Source organism: Balaenoptera physalus (genome assembly GCF_965194825.1).
Source record: "Balaenoptera physalus genome assembly, chromosome: 7".
In the NCBI taxonomy this organism is placed as follows: Eukaryota; Metazoa; Chordata; class Mammalia; order Artiodactyla; family Balaenopteridae; genus Balaenoptera; species Balaenoptera physalus.
The window spans coordinates 6,818,607-6,841,245 of NC_138886.1; the positions used below are offsets into that span (position 1 = coordinate 6,818,607).

General features: G+C 50.1%; 1 long non-coding RNA gene across 6 annotated transcripts; it reads left to right on the forward strand.

Annotated features, from left to right (window-relative positions):
* Positions 1 to 8,905: 8,905 nt before the first annotated feature.
* Positions 8,906 to 22,493, forward strand: LOC309663781. 6 transcript variants are annotated; one of them, XR_014265456.1, is made up of 4 exons: positions 8,906 to 13,145; positions 14,125 to 14,272; positions 15,759 to 19,754; positions 21,882 to 22,493. It is a non-coding gene; the product is annotated as an uncharacterized lncRNA (long non-coding RNA). The 6 variants fall into 6 exon arrangements; XR_014265457.1 differs by having other exon boundaries at positions 15,759 to 15,814; positions 16,127 to 22,493; XR_014265459.1 differs by having other exon boundaries at positions 8,906 to 11,838; positions 12,890 to 13,145; positions 15,759 to 22,493.
* Positions 22,494 to 22,639: the final 146 nt, after the last annotated feature.

Consider the following 22,639-nt stretch of genomic DNA (forward strand, 5'->3'; position numbering starts at 1 on the left):
CAAAGGAGGAGGAGGAGGAGGATTAGAGTGACCTGGAAATGAATCCCAGGAGAATCGGACACTGGACTTTATTTATACGTATCTGGCCTTTCCTTGTATTTCCTTATATTTTTATCCTACAGTCTTGCTAACCATGAATGCAGCCCTTGCTTCATAGGGGTTTCCCCCCTTCCCCATCCCCTTGGCTATCTGGCTACCGCCTGTAGTTCCTGGTGTGTGTGTATGCGCACGTGTGTGTTTGTGGGTGTTTGTTTATGTGTGTGTGTGTCTCTAGGGCTGGGGAGTCCAGGGAGCAGGAGTTTCCTCTGGGGCCTCAGAGGGAAATAGGCGTTTTCACTCCAGCTGAGCCGGGCAGGACGAGTGCCCGCAGCCCTCAGCATCCTGGGCCCAGCCGGATTTTGCCAAAGGTGGCGCAGGCTGGCAGGGCCGTGTGCCTGTTTGTTTGATTTCCCCCTACTTCCAAACTAGTTGAAATTACACACCAAGCATCGATTTAATTAAGTTTTCCGGTGTGCGGCATAATTAGTAAGACACGTGACTGGAACAGGGTGGGCGGTCCCATCCCTGCTCTTGCCTGTTAGAATTCTCAGCCCTCGGGCCACAAAATATGGCGAGTTGTGAGATGGGGGATGGAGGAGACAGGGTGGCGGGGGAGCCAGCCGGAGCTGCCACCTCGCTCCGTGGGCTTCTGTCTCCACGTGTTGGGAGATGGGCAGGTGGCCTCGCCTCGCAGGGAATCTACCACACACCTGGTGCCAGACACTGAACCCGGGTGAAGCTCAGGGAGCCTGTCACCCTCACGCGGACGTCGGAACCGGCAGTATGGAGTTAGAGAGGGGTCTCGCCGTCTCTGTAGAATCAGTGGTTTATCTATAAGGGCGTGTTTCCAGGACAGGGTCACCCGGGGCCTATTTGCCACAGGGTCTTACCCAGCCTCTGGGCCATGATCTAATCACAGATGGACAGTTCCACAGACACAGAGCCCTGTCGAAGCAGCAGGATGCTCTCCTCCTGTAGATCCTTCCCTAATACTTCCATCTCTCTCACACGTGCGGGCTGGACCTCGGGAGTGCAGGCCTGTGGTCTGGCTGGTGCTTCTCCATCCCTGTCGGGAGGGGCTGTTTCACGCAGTGGTGAGGCTCGTGGGCTACGGCCACATGCGCTGGGATTCAAGCCCCAGCTAGTGCATTTAGGAGGGGCCGGCCACCATGGCTGGCTCGCTCCCAAGGAGGAGCGAGAGGTCCGTGCTACCATCCACCTGGATGAGGCTCAGACTGTCCCCAAATCTGGAAGCACCTTTAGGAATCTTCCAGCCCACGTACACCTGGGGAAACTGAGGTCCAGAGGCGGGGGTGGGCCGGGTCCTGGATACTGACTGAGCGAGGCAGAGACAGCTGCAGTAGCACCTCCCGTTGAAAAGCACCTTGTCTGGCTCCACCTTGTCCAGCCTGCCTCTTCCCTGCGTGAACCACAATCGCCCTCCTCGCCCCTGCTTCTGGCTTCCCTCCCACCCTGCACTGGCACCTCCAGAGCCAGGCCCTCTTCTCCTTCACCTGAACACTGCCAACGCCCTGACCCTGTCCTGAGACCCCAGGGACACAGATCCCATAACCCTGACCCCTCTCCTCCCCCCTTCCCCTCCTTCTCTCTCCACCCCAAGGGGCCCTGCATCAGGATTGATCACCTCGCCCGATGGACTCGAGCCCCCGAGGGCAGCCCCAGCATTTCTTTACTCACCACCACGTCCCCAAGGCTGAGTTCGGGATTCGGAGATGAAATGATAGCGTGAACATTTATTAAGCACTTCCTGTGTGCTTTACATGCATGAGCCCCCAGGTTACTGCTTCTTCCACTGATGCTGCATCCACCCTCCCGTCTGGAACACGGAGGCTCAGAGAGATTATGAAAACAAGGTGACAACACTACTAAATGGACGAGCTGGGGTCTGAATCCCAGCGCGTGTGGCCGTAGCCCACAAGCCTCACCGCTGTGTGAAACAGCCTCCCACCTGCCCTTCCATCCTTCCTCCTGCCCATCATCTATCCAGCTTATCCATCTTCCCAACCATGTCCCATCCAGCTTCCTATCCAACCTCCCATCAGCCTCCCATCCATCTCCGATTCATCCCCATCTAGTCCGCTGTCCAGCCCCCCATCCATTTTCCATCCGTCCTCCCGATAGCCTGTGCCCTGAGCCTTCGCTGAGGCTTTATCGCGCGCCACCAAGCCTGTATTCGGCTTTCTTTCCTTCGTTGGCTCGGCCGTTCACACCTCTCTGGAGTTTTCCATCATCCCCTCATGCCCTCTGTCCCTTGGCACCCCACCCTGCCCCTGCAGTGCCAACTCCTCTGCCCTTGGGAGGGCACCTCAGTGCCCACCACCAAGCCAGCCCCAATTAGGAGCCCAGGGGGCGTTGCTGGTCTGCTGTTTCTTTGGGCCCTGCCCTCCAGAGCTTGATCTCCGCAGCAGAGGGAGTGGTACCACCTCAGGGGCACACACGGTGGGATGTGCCTTGGGAGACGCAACTAATTTTGACAACAGCCTTAGGAAAAAGACACATTTGTCCCTTTTTTCCCTCCTTGGGGGGGAAAATGTGTGTGTGTACACGCCTGTGTATCTGCACGTGTGATTCAGATCATCGAACGTCAGGAAGCCATGACTCGGGCGTCGCCCGGCCACATCGGCAGCAGCCCCGCATGCTGACTCCTGGTGCCCAGGGCCCCACGTTTGCTCAGAGACCCAAACTCTTGGCAATGTCCTCACCTGCCTGCCTTGGTGCCCAGTAGCATCTCAGTGACCTCTGACACCCCATCGGGAGGCAGCTGAGCAGAGAGGGGAGAGCAGAGCCTGGTCGTGACAAGCCAGGCACCCTCGGACCAGCTGATGACGCCTGTGGCCCTCAGCCGCCTCCCCTGACAAGTGCGGAGGTGGACAGGCTGCCAAAAGGAGGAGGCCAGACAAGGCCCGAAAAGCACGGGGCCCACTGCTGGTGCTCTGGGCCTGTGTGTCCCCTCCTCTCCAGAGACAGGCTGAGTCGCCCAGTCCAGACCGGCTGACGGGACAGACAAATGAGGGCGTGCGGCCCAATTCAGTCTCCGTGGACCTACCTTGGGGTTCGGGGCCCTTGCGGGAGTGTGAAGCATTTGGAGACTCTTCCCTGTCCCCCCACCATCCTTTTCCCTTCCAAGGCAGGATCCGGCCTCTTGAAATTCTGCACACTAATAAAATTGTAACTAATTTACATCCGAGATGGGGAGTGAGTGGCAGCAGTTGTCATGGAGACCATCTCCAGGGCCCGGGCTGCCTCCGCCTCTTGGTGCAGCCAAGAGATCAAGAGATTCTCGCTCCAGCTCTGCAGCTGGGGCCAGTCCTCGTGCCGCCCGGGCACGCTGTCTTCCCCCCGACACTGGGCAGGACCCTAGGAGATGGGATGGGGGCCGGCACCCTGGAACCACACCAGACTACACAGCTGTTCTCCTAAGCTGGGGCTGAGCGTCCACCCCCATCCCTGCTTCTCTCACCCCATGGGCCCTGCTGGCTTTTCTCACTTCCAATGAATGTCCCTAGAGGGACACGAGGCCCTTTCCCTAAGCACGGTCAAAGATGGCACTCAAAGTGGGGACAGTTTCCAGGGACAGGGCAGAACAGCAGAGCCCTGAGCTACCCAGCAACTTGTCCTCCTGGGGTCTACTCTGGGAGAAGTCCCATCCTGGACTCCCAAGGGTCCAAAGATGAGGAGATGCACTCCCTGGTCTCACAGAACTTGCCCGACATCAGGAAAGACATCAAAATAACGAAGCAGTAACTCTGTGCCATGCACCGTGCCAAGCCCCACACATGTGTGATCTTATTTAAACATCAAAGCAACACAATGCAGAGGGTAATATTTTAATCCCCATTTTATCAGTAATGAAAAGGTCTCAGAGAGGTGGGTAGACAACATCCAAGTTCAGAGCCCTGGTAAGTATCAGGGCCAGAGGCAAAACCAAGTCTCCCAAATCTAAAACCATTATGGCAAAGATGATAAACTGCCTCCAGGAAACGAACCGAACAAAATAGTTATAGCAAAGCAGGGTATGTGCAACCAGAGAAGGGGGCGAGGGCACAGAGGGGCCCTCAGGAATCATGGAATCTAAATTGGGATTTGAGGGATGAATAGGAGTTCTCCAAGGGGACAAGTGGGAGAAGAGCGTTCCAGACAGTGGGAACATGTACAAAGGCACAGAGGTGATAAGCTGCCTGGTGCTTTCAAAGACCATAAGCTAGATGCTGGAGGGTAATGTGGAGAAGGGAGGGGGTCAGAGCTGAGCCAAGCTGAGCCCCCTGGAGCTTATCCTGCAGATGAGGCAATAAAGAGCTGAGAGCCAAGCAGGACTACTCCTCAAATTTGTGGGACCCAAGGCCAAATGGAGGTCCATGTACCAACTGTCTAGACATTGACAAGTTAGTAACCTGGCTAGAAAACTGCTCTGTGCAAACCTGTTCTAGCCACCTTCCTTGAAGACACACCTTCACAGTGCTCCGGAAGGCCAGGTTCATATTTATATCCTTGTGGCCTCAGGGTTTTGAGCCAGAATGTGAGAGTATGAGTAGAGCCACGCCCTGGGCTCCTGTCCCCAGCCCTAGAGGGGGACTTGTGAAATGCAGGTTCCTGGGCCCTGCTCCAGACCCAGGAAGTCATACTCTTGGGGGATGGGTCCCAATACCTCTACATTTTAACAGGATCACCAGGTGATAATTGTGAATAAAAAGATGGAGAGGCCCCTGTTGAAGGGAGTGGGAGTCTGGGGGTGGGGGGAGGGGGGGGAACATGATCTGATTTGCGTTCTAGAAAGATATCCCCAGCATTGATCAAGAGTGGGCGAGACAGGAGAGGCGGCAGGAGCAGCGCCCAGGTGGGAGAGGTCGGAGGCCAGGGACAGTGGCAGGTTGCCAGCAGGAGCTGTGTTTGAGATGCAGGGCCTGGAGTGGACAAGGCCGGGTGCTGATGAGGTTTGGAGGTGAGCAAGGATCCAGGGTGCCTCCTTCAGGATCATAAAATCTAATTAGACTGCAGGAGGTCTGGCCTCTGGGCAGACTTCATTAGGCAAGAGGCTGCTCCCCTCTACCTGACCCCAGCCTCCCTGGGGCCCCTTCAGTGTCACTCCGAGGGTCAACTCCAGGCTATGAAGGGGGAAAAGAATTAAAAGCTGGTCCCTCTCCCCGCCTCCACCCTGCCCCTAGGAGCCTGCAGCCCTGGCTGGAGGGAGCTGCGTGGAGCCCGCAGGGTGTGGTGGGCCTGTTCCAGGCTGGGGTTCGGGGGTGGGGGTGGGGAGGAGGGAAGGTTTCCTGCTGCAGTAGGACTTTGCTTCCCTCCGAGAGCAGCGGACCCTCTCACCGTCCATACCTGGCTGCACCACCACTCCGGGAGGCATCCTGGGAATAAAAATAACAGCCCCCAAAGCAACAGCAGCAACTCTTCCCGTCAATGGAGCGTTTATGGCATGCCAGACACTGAGTCACACAGCAAGGAGGTGGCAGAGATGGGTCTGATGGACCCTGAGCCATGGGCTGGGAGCCAGTCTCCTCTGGGCCCAGTAGAGGGGATTAAGACTCAGGCCCCAGGGAGTTCCCCGGTGGCCTAGTGGTTAGGATTCCGGGCTTTCACTGCCGTGTGGCCTGGATTCAATCCCTGGTCGGGGAACTGAGATCCCACAAGCTGCATGGCACGGCCAAAAAAAAAAAAGACTCAGTCCCTGCCCTCACAATCTATTTGGGGCTGAGACTGTTCCCAGATGCATCTCTAGGTGCATCTAGAAGGCTCTAGAGAGGCCCATGCATCTCTAGAAGGCTATGTTGCCAAATGCCAGCTTTTCAGACCATATGGGACTAGACTGTATTTATCAGCAGCAGGAAGAGGGAGAGCTCGGAAGAGCTGCTGGGGAAGGCATCACTTGAGCTGAATGCTGAAACAGCAGTCATGTTTAAACGAGTGAGAAGAAGTGGAGCGGGCCCCCTAAGTAGGGGGTTACAGGCTGGGCAAGGGGTGGGGGTGGGGATGAGATAGGAACGAGGGAAAGGCCGATGGGCTGGAATGACCAGTCGCAGGAGGCAGGGAGCCCCAGCGCAGGGAAGAAGATCCTATCAGCCCGGACGGCATATGCCGTCATGCGCATGCGCTGCCTGGAGGCATCCGCCTGCAACGGTTCCGTCTGTTGGGGATGGGTTTGGTGAGTGCCCCCAAACAAGAGCCATCCAGGAGGAGGCATCAGCATGAAGGGGACTCAGCTAAGGCTCTCCAGAGAATGGGGGCCTCTAATCTCCCCAGAATCCTGGGAGAAAAAGCATACCTGCCCCCCGCACCCACCCCAACCAAGGTTCCATAACCACGTGATAGATCAGCAATGTAACTCTACATTAGCCTGGCCCAACTGTGCCCTGCCTGCCTCTAGCAGAGGTGGACACCTGGGTTAAAACCTCGCTCCCCCATTTACTTTGTGACTTTAGGCAAGTTTCTTAACCTCTCTGAGCTCAATTTCCTTATCCATAGAGTGGGCACAAAAACACCAACCTCTAAAAGTTTATTGATTTGTTTTAGGATTAAATGAGAGGATGCAAAGAAAGCATTCAGTGGAACACTTGGTGCGGGGTTCACGTTTGATAAATGTTGGTTCTCTCAAACCCTGGACAGGTCAGGGGTGGCCATAGAAGGTTCTCACTTGACTTACCCTATATGCTCGTATAATTCTCACCACTCCTATGTCATCCGACAGCAGAGCTGGGCTGGGAATCTCCTATGACATAGATGGCTTTGCTGGAGTCCTTTACCTTTTACATTTAAATCTATGATCCACTGAGAGTCATTTTTTTGTATAAGGTATGAGGTTTAGGTTGAGGTTCATTTTTTTTTTTAAATGCATGTCCAATGGTTTTAACATCATTTGCTGAAAAAAAATCCTTTATCCATTGACTAGTACACAATCTTGATCTCCCCCATTTTGCTAGCCTTGCTACCTGATCTTTTGTGCCTTTCATTCATTAATTTAATAAATACTGTGGGACACATGCAAAAAAAAAAAAGGAATCTTGACCCTTACCTCACCCCATATTAAAAAAGAAAAAGAAAAAATCAACTCACAATGGATCATAGACCTAAATCTCTAACATAAAGCTTTCAGAAAACATAGGAGAAAAATCTCTGGGACTTGGGATTAGGCAGAGTTCTCAGACATAATAATAAAATACAATCCACAAAAGAAAAAAATGGATAAATCATCAAAATTTAACACTTTTGTTTTGTAAAAGAAACTGTTAAGGGAATGAAAAGACAAGCCACAGATTGTGAGAAAATATTTGCAAATCACATATTTGACAAAGGACTTGTATCCAGAATATATAAAGAACCATCAAAACTCAATAGTTTCACAATAGTCCAATTGAAAAATAGGCAAAAGACTTGTATAGACACTTCATCAGAGATCTACCAGATGACAAATAAATGCATGAAAAAATACTCAATACTGTTAACCATCAGGGACACATGAAAATTAAAAGTGTAATGCGGTACTGCTTCACACCCACTGGGATGGCTAAAATAAAAAAACTGACAATATCAAGTGCTGACGAGTCCAGAGCAACTGGAACTCTCACACATTATAGATACAGATGCACAACGGTATAGACACTCTGGAAAACAGTCTGGCAGGTTCTTAAAAAGTTAATCATATTCTTGCCCTATGATGCAGCTGTACTACTCCTAGACATTTATCCCAGAGAAGTGAAAACTTAGGTCCATGCAGAGACAAGCATGTTCATAGTCACAGAGGCATGGATGTTCATAGCAGCTTTATTTGTAAAAGCCCCAAAGTGGAAACAACCCAAATTCCTTTGGTGGGTGAATGGATAAAATGGTACATCCCGACCACGGACTATTATTCAGCAATGAAAAGGAACAAACTATTGATACACGCATCACCTTGCATGCATCTCAAGGCCACTACACTGAGCGCAAAAGGCCAATCTCAAAATATCACATACTGCACGATTCCATTCTCTAAGAGACGAATGATGGAGAACAGATCTGTGGTTGCCAGGGATTAGGAGCCAGGGATTAGGAGCAAGGGGAGGACGTGACTACGAAAGGAGAGCACAAGGGAGTTTTTTGGGGTGATAGAACTGTTTTGTATCCTACTTGTGATGGTGGTTATACAAAGACATACACATAATAAAATTCATAGAACTGTACTCTAAAAAGATGTCCCTAAAAATGCAATTTAAAAAAAAGACTACATAAGGCCTCGAGTTCTCAGATAGCTTCTTTCTACAGCCCACGCAGGCCACGGCTCTCCCCTAAGGCTCCTTTGAACGGATTAGAAAAGGGCACCACCTCCTGTGTGGAATGCAGCCTGAGCCAGGTCCCACAGCCTGGGAAGCGGAGGGCTGGCTGTATTGCAGCTCCACTTGCCCCCTGAGCAGCACCTTTGTGCAGTGAACAACCTACACAAATGTCCACGTGGGCCCTAGAAGCCCCATGTTTTCTTCTCAGCCTCTGTTCTCCCCTCCAAGGATGGAGCTTTAACAGGCAACCCCCAGGGAGCGGGGGCAAGGGGTGGGCTGAGGATTCGCCCTGACTGGCCAGGCTGGGGCCTCTTGCTAATGGCTGCGAATACACTTAATGCTGAGACTGCAGGCCAGTGCTTTCGGGGCCTGGTGCTTAATGGCTCACCTGCCAGGGAGAGACACATAGCCGGTCAGCCAGACACATAACCAGGCTCTGACAGATAGAGGGAGTGGGGCAACCCCTCCCAGCCCAGAAACCCCCCTAAGACTGGTGTGGGCGGGTTGTGGGCAGGTGCAGGAAGGACCTTGCTGGAGAGACCGGCTCCCCATGAGCTTGGGCCCAGGCTGGGCCTGTCCCACCACTCACCTTCTTTGCTCATGACGGTGATGGTGTCACTCTGCTGGGCAAGGGGGCTTTGGGTGGGCCCAGCCACATCTGCTCTGCCCCAGGGAGCTGGGGATAATGATCAGGGTCCCAGCTATTATTTCCTGGGCACCTGCCGGGTACCTGGCACTGTGCTAAGGAGTCTCTATCAAAGTGGCCATAACAACAAAGGCACCAATAACAACAATATGAATAGCAAGTCATGTTTCCTGAGTGCATATGAGGGATGGGCCTTAACCCTCCTAATAACCCCGAAGGCTGGTCTGTTGCTGCCTTCATTTCACAGTGAGTAAGCAAGCTGAGGTTCAGGGAGATGAGGCCGGCTTGCCTGAGGCCTCCGGCCCAGATCTGTCTGCAAAATGGGAGCTTGACCTGTTGACCTGCTTCATGCGGTCCCTCTGGACCACTTCAGCCTCTTCAGTCCCACGACTTAACTTTTCTGAGCCTCTAGTTTCAATAGAGGTGAAAGGGCACTTTGCTTTCTCATACATAAAAGGGGCCCCAACTCTCCTGACAGGTAGTTCTTCAACATGAGTTCAGGCCCCACCTCCTCCAGGAAGTCTTCTTTAACCCCCCCTCCAGGCTGGGTCAGAACACCTTTGAGAAACAGGATTCCTCACTCTTACTTGAGAACCAAGAATGAGCTGGTCTTGCCTCCTCTGATGGTGCAGTGTGAGTATAACATCTGGGACCCCAGCAGCCACTTCTACCACCCTAACTGGACCAGCTGACACCATGAGGAGGGCAGAGGGAAAAGAACTGCAGAGAAGTCAAGCCAGAGCCTCAATAACATCATGAACCTCTGGATCAAACCATGCCTGAAACCCACAGCCACCTCTGCATTGTTCTATTACATGGACCCGTAATTCCTATTTTGATTGGATTTTCTGCCTGTTATAACTGAGAGAGTCTAAACAGATACTAGAATTCACCAAATGTGGGCAGTAGCTATTTTTGGAGGGCAAATAATGAGGGAACTTCCATTCTTCAATGTACGTGTTTTATATCGTTTGCAGTTTTACAATGAATATGCAGCAAAATCAATGCTGGTGTTTCTATCTGGAGCAAACAAGTTGGCCATGGGCATGTGGCTTGAAGAATCGGTGGCGATTCCCAGCATGTGATGATCTCAGTAATAAAGGAGGAGTGAACTGGGGGGGAAAGATGGCAGTTTTAACCCGGGGCACGGGAGGCTTCTATGGAGCCCACGTGGGGACTTCCAGGGGCTGGCACTTAGGAGGAAGAAACTGAGGCAAAGGAGAGTCAAGGTGGGGGCCAAGTGGCAGGGCTGAGGAAGGTCACGGACCCTAGCCCATGGTCAAGGCCTTACTCATCAGCAAAGTACATGATGCTTCTCCCCGCAGTATACTCCCTTCGGGGGCTGTTACAGTGCCTCAAGCACCCCCATTGTTGGAACTGATGACTAAGGCCAGCTGTGAGTGGCAGAACCCATCAATCTGTACATTTCTGGGAAGCGGCCTTCCAGCCACCTTCCATTAGCACAGGTGGCAGGGACCCCTCAGATCCAGCTGACAAGTTGATTCCTCAAGGCTGAGCTGATGCTCTGAGGATGGGTGTAAATTACAGCAGCAACATGCTTCCATCTGAGGCTTTTCGCTTCTTGGAATGACATCCCACCCACAGCCTGCTTTGTCTACCAAGGGTCCTGAGATGTAGGCCAGGCAGCCTTCTGCCTCAGTTTCACACAGAAAGAAATTTAGGCACAGAGACGCCAAGCAACTCGCTCACAATCACACAGTGAGGCAGAATTTGCTAGAATTTGAACCCAGTTCTCCTGCCTCCTGACCTGGTCCCCTTTCTATTGCCTCCTGCTGGTCCTCACAGTGGGAGTTGAGGCAGGGAATTGTTTTGGGTGAAGGTCAGCCAATGAGGCCTTGAGAAGACCTGGCAGGGACTGGGGAGATGGGTGGTAAAGAGGTTCCCTGAAGGAGTGAGGGGAGGTATCCCAGCCAAGGGACTGGGCTTCTGCCCGATCCCCACATCTGCCCTGGGCCCACCAAATGTCCTTCCCTGTGCCCTAACTGCTCAGTCCTTGGTCATCACTTTGAACCTTCAAACATCCTATTATGAGCCCATTTTACAGGCAAGGAAATGAAGGTTCAGAGAGGTTAGGTCATTTGCCTAAAGTCACACAGCTAGTGAGGAATGGAGGTCTCTGGCCCGTTGGAGCCCAGAGCCTGTGCAAAGGCCCTGAGGTGGGATCCCCCCCGCACAAGATGCACTAAAAGAACAGTAAGGAGGCCAGCAGGCTGGGCCCAGAAAGGAAGCCAAAGAGGCCCTTCTCAGCCCCATCCAAATCCTACTTTCTCAAGCAAAAGGCTCTGGCCTCCACAGGATGCGGCTTCCTGCTCAGTGAAGCAAGGCTCCATCCATCCTGGCCTTGGTTTCCTGTTTGGAGTGGAGAGGCCCGGAGAGATGCCTCTGGAGTCGGGAGAAGTAGCAGCAGCTTCAGGGGCGAACTGTTAGTTTTTTTTAAAGACCCAGAAAGTGAGAGAAGTCAGTGAGGGCGGAGGGGGGACGCAGCGATGAGGCCAGGCCTTTTCTCCGGCCTGCTTCACCTGGGACCCCCATCTTCCAGGGCAGCGCAGGGTGGTTAGGCCTTTGGGGGCTGTCGGAACCGGTTCTCACGCTCCCGTAGGGGGCTAGGCGGCTGGGCCACGTCGCGCCTGACGCCAGGCGGCGGGGACCCGGCGATCCCCGAGCGCCCTGCCCGCGGGCGGGGTGAGCGTCCGCTGGGAGCGCGCGGACAGGCGCGCGCGCGCCCCCCCCACACGCACACGCGCTCACGGAGCTGGCGGAGGAGCGGAAAGGAAGCAAGAAGTGAAAGTGAGCAACCTCTAGTGAAAGAAAAAGACATGCACAGACATCTCGGGAATCGATGCCGGTGGCGGCGAGGTGGGCGCACGCACGCGGCGCGTTCCCGGCAGCTGGGCGCGTGCTTGGCGGCCCCGCGGAGGAATCGCCACTCTGGGTCAGGCGGTCGCTGGGATCGCTCGCGTCCCCGAGGCCCAGCGGCGGCCAGGCCCCCTCCCCTTTCCCTGCTTCGGGCCGCCTCCGCCTCTTCTCGCCCCGGCCGGCACAGTGCTGGGCAGGCACCCAGCGGTGCTCGGATGCGTGCCGGCCGAACCCCGCGGCCCCGGGCGCTGGCCAAGTCCTGCTGCTAGGCCCGGGCTTTAGCCCAGAGCCCGTAGGACCCTTAGCGTTTGAGCCCTTTCGCCCCCTCCCCTTCCCCACCATCTGCACGGACTGCCCTTCCCGGCGGCTCCCTGGAACGCCAAAGACCCTGCAGTGGTCGTTGCTCAGGTGGCCTTGGCCAGAGCCCGTCTCCCAGAGAGAGAACCTCCAAGTGACCGTCCTGGGAGGCCAAGGGCCACTTGACTGGTGAGAACAGCTCCCAGACAGCGGCCCTGGGGCCTCGGAAGCCCCCTTCCCCCATTCTTCCCTTCCAGAACCAGCTTTTCCAGCTCGGCAGCGGAGTCGGGTTTCCGGCGAGTGTGGATTGTTTTCTACCCCTGGGGCTTGGGTGGGAAGAGTGAAGACAGGGAAGCGGGTTGCCCACGTAGTGTTCTGCCATTCCCGCACCGCCTCCTGCAGAGGCGCCCCAGGGACCCTCGCAGCTGAAACAAACTCAGAAACCAGGCCCCGTCTCAACAAAAAAAGGCACAGATGCTGGGGTGCTAATCGAGTCGGGCCTTTTGGACAGACATCAGGTAGAAGCTGTGAATGGTATTGCAAGGGCTGCGAAGTCTGGAGCTCTTGGTGGGCAGTAAATAGCACCAACGTTTCTAAAGACACAGAGAAGGGCGTGGCTTCTTCCCAGGGGTGAGCAAATTGGTGGCAGGGTTGGATGACCCATCCCAGACCTTGTCTCAGCTGGGTAAGGTTCCGGGGTCCTGCAGGGCGTCCCCTTCTGAGCTAGGATGCTGAAAGAAAACACCTGTCCCAGGCCTCCCAGAACTCATAGCCTAATGGGAGCCAGAGAAGTAAACAATCAAAATACGGTGTGCTGAGAGCTCCGGAGAGGCCTGAGGCAGGGCGGCATCCCAGAGGAGATGAAGTCGGACTGAAAAGGTGCTCCCTGCAAAGACAGAGTTGCGGGAGAGCAGGGCAGGCTCAGGAGGCAGCGGACCCCAGAGGCCTCACATTCCCAGGCTCTGCAGACTGCCAGGTTGCAGAGAGCTGGAGACACCATCAAAATGGAGGTGAGGGTCCCTCAGGAGACGTGGGGCTGCCTTTCACTCTAAAGATGGAGAAACTGAGGCCTGAGAAGTAGGGCAGGCTGCCCCGGGTCACCCAGCTGGCTAGACTTTGGGCTGCACCCTGGCGCATAGTAAGTGCTAAATAAATGGAACCACGAGGATTGGATCCCGGGAGCCAGGCCCCTCCCTCTCTCCCTTCCTACAAATCTTTGTTGAGTACTTTCCAGGTGGTGATTAAGACAAACAATAGCCTGATAAATGAACGTTTTAAGAGAATGTTAGCTGTTGATAAGTGGTGTGATGGTGCGTGACTGGGGGTACTGAGGAGGGGGCCTCCGAGCTGAAGGATGAGCGGGGGCCAGCCCTAAGACCATGTGGAGACCCGGTACACCAGATAGAGGGAACGGCAAATGCAAAGGCCCTGAGGCAGGAACATGTGTAAGAAGAGCAGAAAGACAGTTGTGTGGCTGGAGCACAGGGAAGGAGAGGCATGCAGGCCACGAAGAGGAGCTGGGGTTTGATTTCAAGTACATACCTCACGTGTGATTGGCGTGGAGCCAGCCGGAAGAGCCGCTGTGGGAGAACCCACGCGCCCTGACCGCAGCGGGCCAGGGAAGCAGCTCCGGGATGAGCACTTGGGCTGCACATCTGCTCTTCATTCCCCTGATTCCTTCCACCGCAGCATTTTCTGGGAGCCCATGGCCAGGAGGGCGGGATGTAGTCATCCGCCCCGGGCAGGGCGCTGCTTTGGCTTACCTTCCCCGCGTCCTCTGGATCACCCTGGTTTACAGCCACCAGAGGAAGGTCACCACCACCATCACGTCAGAAGCAACGTGGTGGGAAACGTGTCGAACGCTCACTATATACCAGGTCCTGGGCCATGCCTTTTACGCGTGTCTGTGAGCTTGGTGTCCACTTTACAGATGAGAAGATGAAAGAGGCAAAGGCATCCAGCCGAGATTACATGCTTCTTGTGTTCCAGGGAATGTCTGGGACTTGAGTGCTGGAATGGGCTGGAATGTTAGAGCTGAAGCCCCGCTGGAGCCGGAGTCTTTGCTGGGGCTGGGATTGGAGGCTGCAAAAAGCAAAAAGCAGCAAGGTCGGCTGCAGGTCATGGAGAGAGAACAAACGTGAGAGAAGGATGACGACGTTCCTCCAACCTTGAGCAGGAAGTAGCATAAACAGACACAGGTGTAAACACGCACCTGCACACGCTGGCATATAGAAACGCGTGGACCCCAGTACATGCACACACATGCATGACACACACACGCAAGCACTGGGTGCCTTGTGCACACGTGCACGCCCCCGTGCCCGCACACATACTTGTGCACGTGTACGCGAATGCACCGTACCCACACGTGAGCACACCTCAGCGCACGTGCACGCGGACGCAAACCCAATCCATGCTCACAGAACTTCATAATAGACCATCTGCATGCTTCTTTTCTTAGCAATTATCATGGTTCATTCATTCATGCAACAAACATATGTTGAGCCATTTTCGGTGCCTGGTCAGGGGGTGGGCACAGCACACCCAGCCAAGAGGACCCACAGTTTCAGCCTGACTTTCTCGGAGCTCACAGTCTAGGCTGGGAGAAGACAGACGGGAAACAGTGGACTAAAATCTTCAAGGATGTTTGTCACCGGGGCCCTGGAGGAGGAATACAGGGAGCTGCGGGGCTGGGGGTGGTCCATGGGGACTTCCGAGAGGAGGTGTGTTTGCATGAGTGAGGGGACCGGGCTCTGGTCAAGTGACAAGTCAGGAGAGGGTTTGACCAGAAGGAAGAGGCTAGCGTGATGGGTGGGAGAAGCTCGGACAGGCCTGAAGAGCATGGCGGCGGGGTGGCGGAGGCGGGGAAGGTCTGCTGTCTCAGACTGGCCAGCTCTGGCCCAAGAGTGCCCACATACCGACTCACTCCCCTCACTGGGAACCCCCAAGGGCGGGGCCAAGGCGGGTGTCTCCTGTCTGTGCCCCCACTCCCAGCACCCAACATAGGTGAGTGCTGGTGCCTTAAACAGGAGTCTGGTCCGCAGTCTGGGAGCTGCCACAAGTGATACCCTCTCTCTCCCCTCCCCCTCCCCCTTTCCCTGTCTCTCCCTCCCCTCCCTGTCTCTCCTTTTCTCACCACACACAGCCCTCCGTTTCTCTACCTGGGCAGTGGGTGGCTACCAGCACCTTCCTCACTGAGCCGTGAGGGTGAGTTGATGGGAGCCTGCCAGAGGGGGCTTGGGCCGCTCCCCATTTCTCTAGGCAAAGATCAGCCCTGGCAGCTGGCAGGGGGCAAAACCACGCCCCACCCTACCCTGGACCCTACTGTACCCCAATCTCATACACACACACACACAACTCCCCCGCATACAGCCCCACACCCCATTACACATCTCACACATCCCCCCGCCACCATGCCTATCCTACACGTGCGCACACAAACAGCGCGCTCACGGGGCCACTGGGGAAACCCAGCCAGGCTCACTCTCCCCCACCAGCCAACCTCCCCCTTGAGTCCTGGGCAGGGCAGTGACAGACAGCCCGCAGACCACCCCGACACACCACCCGACCCTGGCTGCAGGGCTCTGCTCATTGATCCAGAGATGCTCTTTCCTTTTCCTCAGGCGCTTCTCTGAAGGATGGAAAAATCGATGCCCACGGAAGAGCAGATGCAGGGAAGGTGTGGACAGCAGCGGAGGGGAGAAGACCAAGGGCGGGGGGAGTCAGGCACCTGGGGTCCCTCCGCTGCAGCACTGGCTGTTCCCCATCTCCCAGAGCAAAGTCAGAGGCCAGTGTGGTCAGCACAGGCCTGGTGGTGTGGTTTTGGTTTTTCATTATTTTGTTCTGATTACCAAAGCTGTGCATGTTTGTGTAGAAAATCAAAATCACCAAATCCATCCCCAGAGGTAACCTCCCCGTTAACGTGCATAGTAAATCCTTCCAGCCTTTTTTCTCTGCACATTGAATGCACTTTTTATTTTTGCAAAAATAGGACGTGCTCAACTGCTGTTTTTCATCCGACATTCTGCCACCAAGATCCTTCTGTGCCGTTATCTGGTGATCTGATGGCTGCACCATGAGTCATCTTGTTGCGCAGTGGACATGTGCACAGTACAGGGCTTGGGGTCAGGAACTTGGCCACTTGGCTACGTCACGTCGGGCAGGTGGCCTCCACCCTCTGACCTTGCCATCCTCCTCTGTGTGGTGGGGCTACTGCTGACTGCCTTACAGCCTTGTGGTGAGAATTACATGAGGCAAGAGGCAGAAAGTACTCATTCCTTGCGGAGCACATCAAAAATATTCCATCCACTGCGGGTATTATTATTTTTTATCCTTATGGTTATACGGCTAAACCATCATTTACTTAGCCAACCTTCTGTCATTGAACATTTAGGCTGTTTATTCAAATTCCCTTAACGAAGAAGGCTTTAGTGAATATCCTTGCCGAGAAATCTTTAACAAATGCTCAATTATTAATTTTGAGTGATTTCTAGGAGAAAAGTTTTCCATGTTAGGAAAAGTATGCACGTTTTAGGACCAGTCTGTCTGCATACTGCCACATTGCCCTCCTGAAAATGTTCTGATGACACTGTGTGAGTGTCCTAGGACTGCCATGACAAATTATCACAAATTTGGTGGCTTAAAATAACAGAAATTTATTCCCTCACAGTTCTGGAGGCTAGAAGTCCAAAATCAAGGTGTCAGGTTTGGTTTTGTTTTGTCTTTTTGTTTTTTTTTGTGGGGGGGGCCCACACCGCGTGGCTTGTGGGATCTTAGTTTAGTTCTAGGGATCGAACCCACATCCTTGGCAGTGAAAGTGTGGAGTCCTAACCACTGGACCGCCAGGGAATTCCCTCTCTTAGCTTCTGTCAGTTGACTCGTAGCCCCCTCACCCCAGTCTCTGCCTCTGTGGTCACATCACCTCTTCCTCTGTCTATTTTTTCCCCATATGCCTCTTACAAGGACATTGTCCTATAATCCAGGATGATCTCTTCATCTCAAGATCCTTAATTTAATTATATCGGCAAAGACCCTTTTTTTCAAATGAGGTAACATTCATGGGTTGTGGGGTTAGGACATGCTCATGGCTTCAGGGGGCTACCATTCAACCCACACACACTCCTACCAAGGAAAGAGCGTCATGTAAAATTCCTTTTTCCCCTATCCACACAGGATATTCTAATCTTTTTGGAATGTTTGGCCAATTTGATAAGGTAAAAAGGATCTCTTGCTTCAAAGTGCATTCTGTTCTGTTCTTTTCTTTTCTTTTACTATCAGTGAAGAGAAACGTATTTTCATCTGCTCGCTGGTCATTTGTTTTTCTTATTTTGCAATTCTTATTTCACATTCTTGTTGGTCATTTTTCTTATTGTTTTACTGATTCATGTCCTTTGCTCAATTCCTTATTACATATTAATTGTCTTCTTCTGCATGTGTGAGAGCTCTTTGTACATTAAGGATATTGAACCTTTATTGTATCTTGTAAATCTCTTCCTAATTGGTCACTTGCTTTGGAGGTTTTTTCATGGTTCTTCAACGTACATAACTTTTAAATTTTTTTGTAGTCAAAGCTTCGAGAGCATTTTACCATCAGGCTTTTCCCACTGACATTATTTTCATCTAGCGCTTTTACAGTTTCACTTTTATATTTAATTTTTTGTTATCTCTGCAATTTATTTTAGCGATGGTGTATGTTAAGGTGAATTGCTTTCCCTCCACATTATTGAACAGTTGTCTTAATACCACTTAATAAATAGTTCATATTTTCCCTATTGATTTTAAATGATACCTTTGTAATATATTCAATTTGACTTCTGGTTCCAGTGACCTAGCAGACTGAGCTAATGGTGACACTCCCCTCACTCCTTATGCTAAGGAACATCAACGAAATTTAGCACAGCAACAGAAATAATTAATCTTGAAAAAAAGAATGGGAAACTCCCAGGTCCTGGAAGTTGGGAGGGGAAAACCAGAGCCAGGAACTATTCCGTAACATACAACCCCAAAAAGGGGCAAGATCCTCACTGAAGAGGTGCTGACAGCTAAAAATAGAAACAACAGGATGAAATGATCTACCACAAGGGAGAATTAGCACAGTGTGAAACTGAGATCATAGCACAGTCTGAAGAGACTATAAACCAAGTGTGCATTAAATTATTAAAAGAAAAAAAGGCAAGAAAATAAAAAGATACCTTGAAAAAGAGGCAGATTTGAAGGAAAACAAATATCTAAGAATGAAAAACAGCCACTGAAACTAAAATTTCAATGGCTGTGTTAAATAGCAGATTAGACACAGCTGAACAAATGTTCATGAACTTAAAGATAGAACTGAGAAAATTACGCAGAATGCAGCCTACAAAGATAAAAAGATAGAAAGACCAAAAATAGAAGCAAATAGGATAGAGTGAGGAGGTCTGACATATGTCTTAGAGAAGACCTAGAAGAAGGGAGATTATGAGGAGAATGGAGGAGAGATCGTATTCAACATGATAATGTCTGAGAATATTCCAATAGTGATGAAAGACACAACTCCTCAGATTTAAGAGGTGTATTAATTCCAAGAAGGATAAATAACAGTTAATCTACACCTAAATATAGATACTAAATATGTAATACTAAAGACAAAGAAAATTACTTAAAGCAACCAGAAGGAAAAACAGTGCTCTTAGCACTTTGCACATTAGCTCTTTAAGTCTTCAAAATAACACTCTTAAACCTTTTAAGGATGGAAAATTGAGGCACAGAAAGTTTAGCTAATCTTTATTACTTCATGTTACTTTAGTAATTTTTGTTACAGTAATGGCCCCTGAAGAATCACACTTCCCCTTGACAGTACCCTTTTGTGATGTGACTTTGCTGCTCCTGCCTTCAAGAGGACACACTTGTCACGAGGGAGAATGTTAGTCTATTTCCCCACCCTTGAGCCTGGTCTGGCCTTGAGACTTGCTTTGACCAATAGAATGCAGCCAAGATGATGTTGTGTGATTTCCAAAACCAGACCTTAAGGAGCCTTGTAGCTTTTACTTTTGCTGTCTTAGATCGCTTCTGCCATCTTGTCAAGAAACCCAGTGTAGAATACTGGTGGAAGAGAAAGGACGTGACCTACCTGACAGCCAGCACCAACTGCCAGGCTTTTGAGTGAGGCCATCTGAACCCTTTACCCCATTCAAGCCCCAGATGAGAACAGCCACATGAGTGACTCTAGGGAAGATTAGCAGAAGAACTTCCCAACTGATCCCAGCCCAAATAGCAGAATTGTGAGCAGTAGATACCTAGGCACAAAATTACACAATTATTAATGGCAGGGCCAGGATGTGGACCTAGGCAGCCCAGAACTCCAGGTCATACGCTTTGACCACAATCCCACACAGCCTGTAAAGAAACAACAAAAAACATCAACAACAATAAAGGCCAAAAGAAAATGCAGTAATAATATATCCAAGATGATGAAAGAAAATATTTGTCAACTGAAAATGTCTTTCAGCTAAACTATCTTTAAAGAGTGAAAGTAAAATGAAGACATTTTGGACAAAGACTGAGAAACTTTACCACTCACAGAGCTTTGCTGAAAGAACTAATAACGATTATCTAAGGAGGAAGGAGATCAAACCCTGTATCAGGTATGTGATGAGCAATGAGCAAAGATATTAAAATGTAGGTAAAATCTAAAGGAGAGTTGGCTGTAAAAATTAATAATAATAATAATAATAACAAATGTAGGCTCAAAACAAGATGGAACCTAAATACTAAGAAATCATACATGGTGATTGGAAGCTATAATTGGAGTTAAATCACTATAAGACTTTGTACTATCTAGGAGGAGGGTGGAGAATTTTGATTTAGATTATATTAAGTCAATTATGCCTGATAAAAATTTAAAGATAACATCTAAAATGCAGAAATGGAATGTATAACTTTTATACTGACAGAGTGAAAAGGGAAGTAAAGAAAACGCAATCAGTCCAATAGAGAGCAAAAAAGAGGAGGGAGGGAAGAAAGCTAATGATTTTTTGTATGCTTATTTTATAACTGACTACTTTCATAGAACTCTCCTAATATCTACTACTTTTTCACTTGCTTCCTTTGGGCTTTCAAGTAGACAATTATCCACAAAAAAGAATAATTTTGTCTTCTTTTTAGTGGTTGTCCTTTCGTATATGTTTCTCGTCTTATTGCATTGTCTAGAACTTTCAGAGCCATGTAAAATTATAGAGGCATTATTAAGCATCCTTGCCTTATTCTGGACATGGCTCAGAATGCTTCCAGTATTTTACCATTAAATATGATATTGGCTTTTGGCTTGAGATAGATATTCTTTGTCATTGAATTAGTCAGGATAAGTAGATTATGCTGCAGTAACAAATAATGTCAAAATATCATGGCTTGAGAGAAGTTTATTTCTTGTTCATATTAAGTTGGCTGTGGGTTCAGACAGTTCTCTAGGACAGCTGTGACTGGCTCAGCTTTGCGCCCCCACATCACCAAATGCTCCTGTGCTTACTGAAGCAAGGGATATGGAATAGGAGAGTCTTGTACCAGCAATTAAGTGCTTCTACCCAGAAGTGGCATACAGTAGCTCACATGGCCCTGCTTAACCCCAGTGGAAAGTGCAGTCCCAGCCTGGAAGGAGGACTGGAAAGATTGGCAAACATTGCAGATGTCACCAGAACCATGTTAAGGAAACATCCTTTCATTGCTAAGTTTAGACTTGGGACCCTGAAAGACCCTAATAGTCAACTTGAAAAGTCATTTGGCATTGGCTGTCTGATCAGTAGCAGAGGATACTAGTGTAAAGAAAAAGGTGAAATCATGCATTCATAGGCCCTGATGGCTTCTGTCTCCATTGGAGGTCAGCTATACATGTCACCCTCTTTAATTCCATGAGGGCTCTGAATCTTTATAAGGAATCTTCCCCTTTTCTGAGCTCATTTGAGCAGATTTCTGTTTCTTCTGCCACAAAGAGTCCCAGCCAGGATAATTTGCTGGTGCTTTATTTAGGATTTTTGTCATGTTCGTAAGCAGGACTTGTCTATAGTTTTGTGCTATCTGCCAACTCTTCGTTTTAAGGTTATGCTACATTTTTAAGATAGCTGGGGAAGTTCTCTATCTTTCCTGTATCCTGAAACAGAATGTTTGAAATATTTGAATATTTGCCAGTAAAAGTGTCAGCACCAACACTTCTCTAGGAAGTACCTCTTTACCTACCTTTTCAATTTACTCTGTAGTAATAGGTTTTTTTGGTTTTCTTCTACTTGTTGAATTGGTTTTAGTAATATGTATTTTCCTACAAAAATATCTGCTTATTCGTATTTGCAAATTTATTATCATAAGGTTTTACTTAATATAATTTAATTTAAAAAATTTTTGTTCCTATTGTGCATTCATTTCTCTCTGCTTACTATCATTGGATCTGCTAGAAGTTTTCCTAATTTATTAGACTGTCCAAAAAAACAAGTCATCGATTTATCTTTTATTTCTATTTTTCTCTTCTCTATTTCTTAAATTCTGCTTTTTATCTTTTTTGCCTTCCGCCCTTTCTTATTTAAAAAATTCACATCAGTGAGCTATGAATTTTCCTCCCTGTTACATTTTAACCACCTTCCTATGTGTTCAGATATGTGGTATTTGCAGTATTATTATTTTAAAATAGCTTGTTGTGTAGGTTTTATTTAGAGTTATTTACAAAAATGGTTATTAGCTTTCAAATGGTTGGCTTTTTAATTTAAATTTTTGTTAATAATTCCTAGCTTAATTGCATTGTGGTCAAAGAATGAGGCTTTCGGGGACTTCCCTGGTGGCGCATTGGTTAAGAATCTGCCTGCCAGTGCAGGGGACACGGGTTCAAGCCCTGGTCCGGGAAGATCCCACATACCGTGGAGCAACTAAGTCTATGCACCACAGCTACTGAGCCTGCGCTCTAGAGCCTGCGAGCCACAACTACTGAGCCCATGTGCCGCAACTACTGCAGCCCGCGCACCTAGACCCCGTGCTCCGCAACAAGAGAAGCCACCACGATGAGAAGTCCGCGCACCACAATGAAGAGTAGCCCCTGCTCACCGCAACCGGAGAAAGCCCATGCGCAGCAACGAAGACCCAATGCAGCCAAAAATAAATAAACAAAATAAATTAATCGATTAAAAAAAAAAGAATGGGGCTTTCACTATATGTGCTTTGGGGATTATATTGAATTTTTCTTTATGGCCTAATATATGATCAATTTTCATAAATGTTTGATGGGTTCTGGCAAAGAAATGAGTATCTTTTATTTATCAGGTACAAAGTTCAATTATTAAATCAACCTTAATAATTATATTTTTCCAGTCCTATACAAACATGGGAGGGGGAGAACATTATGTAAATATGTCAAAGGCAGAAGTCTGTTAAGTCTCCTCCAGTGGTTTTTTTTGTTGTTCTTGTTACCTTTCTATGTATCTAAGTTATCACTTCCTCTGGTCAGGTCTAATGCAATGTAGGACATAAAAGACTGTGACAATCAGATCTTTAT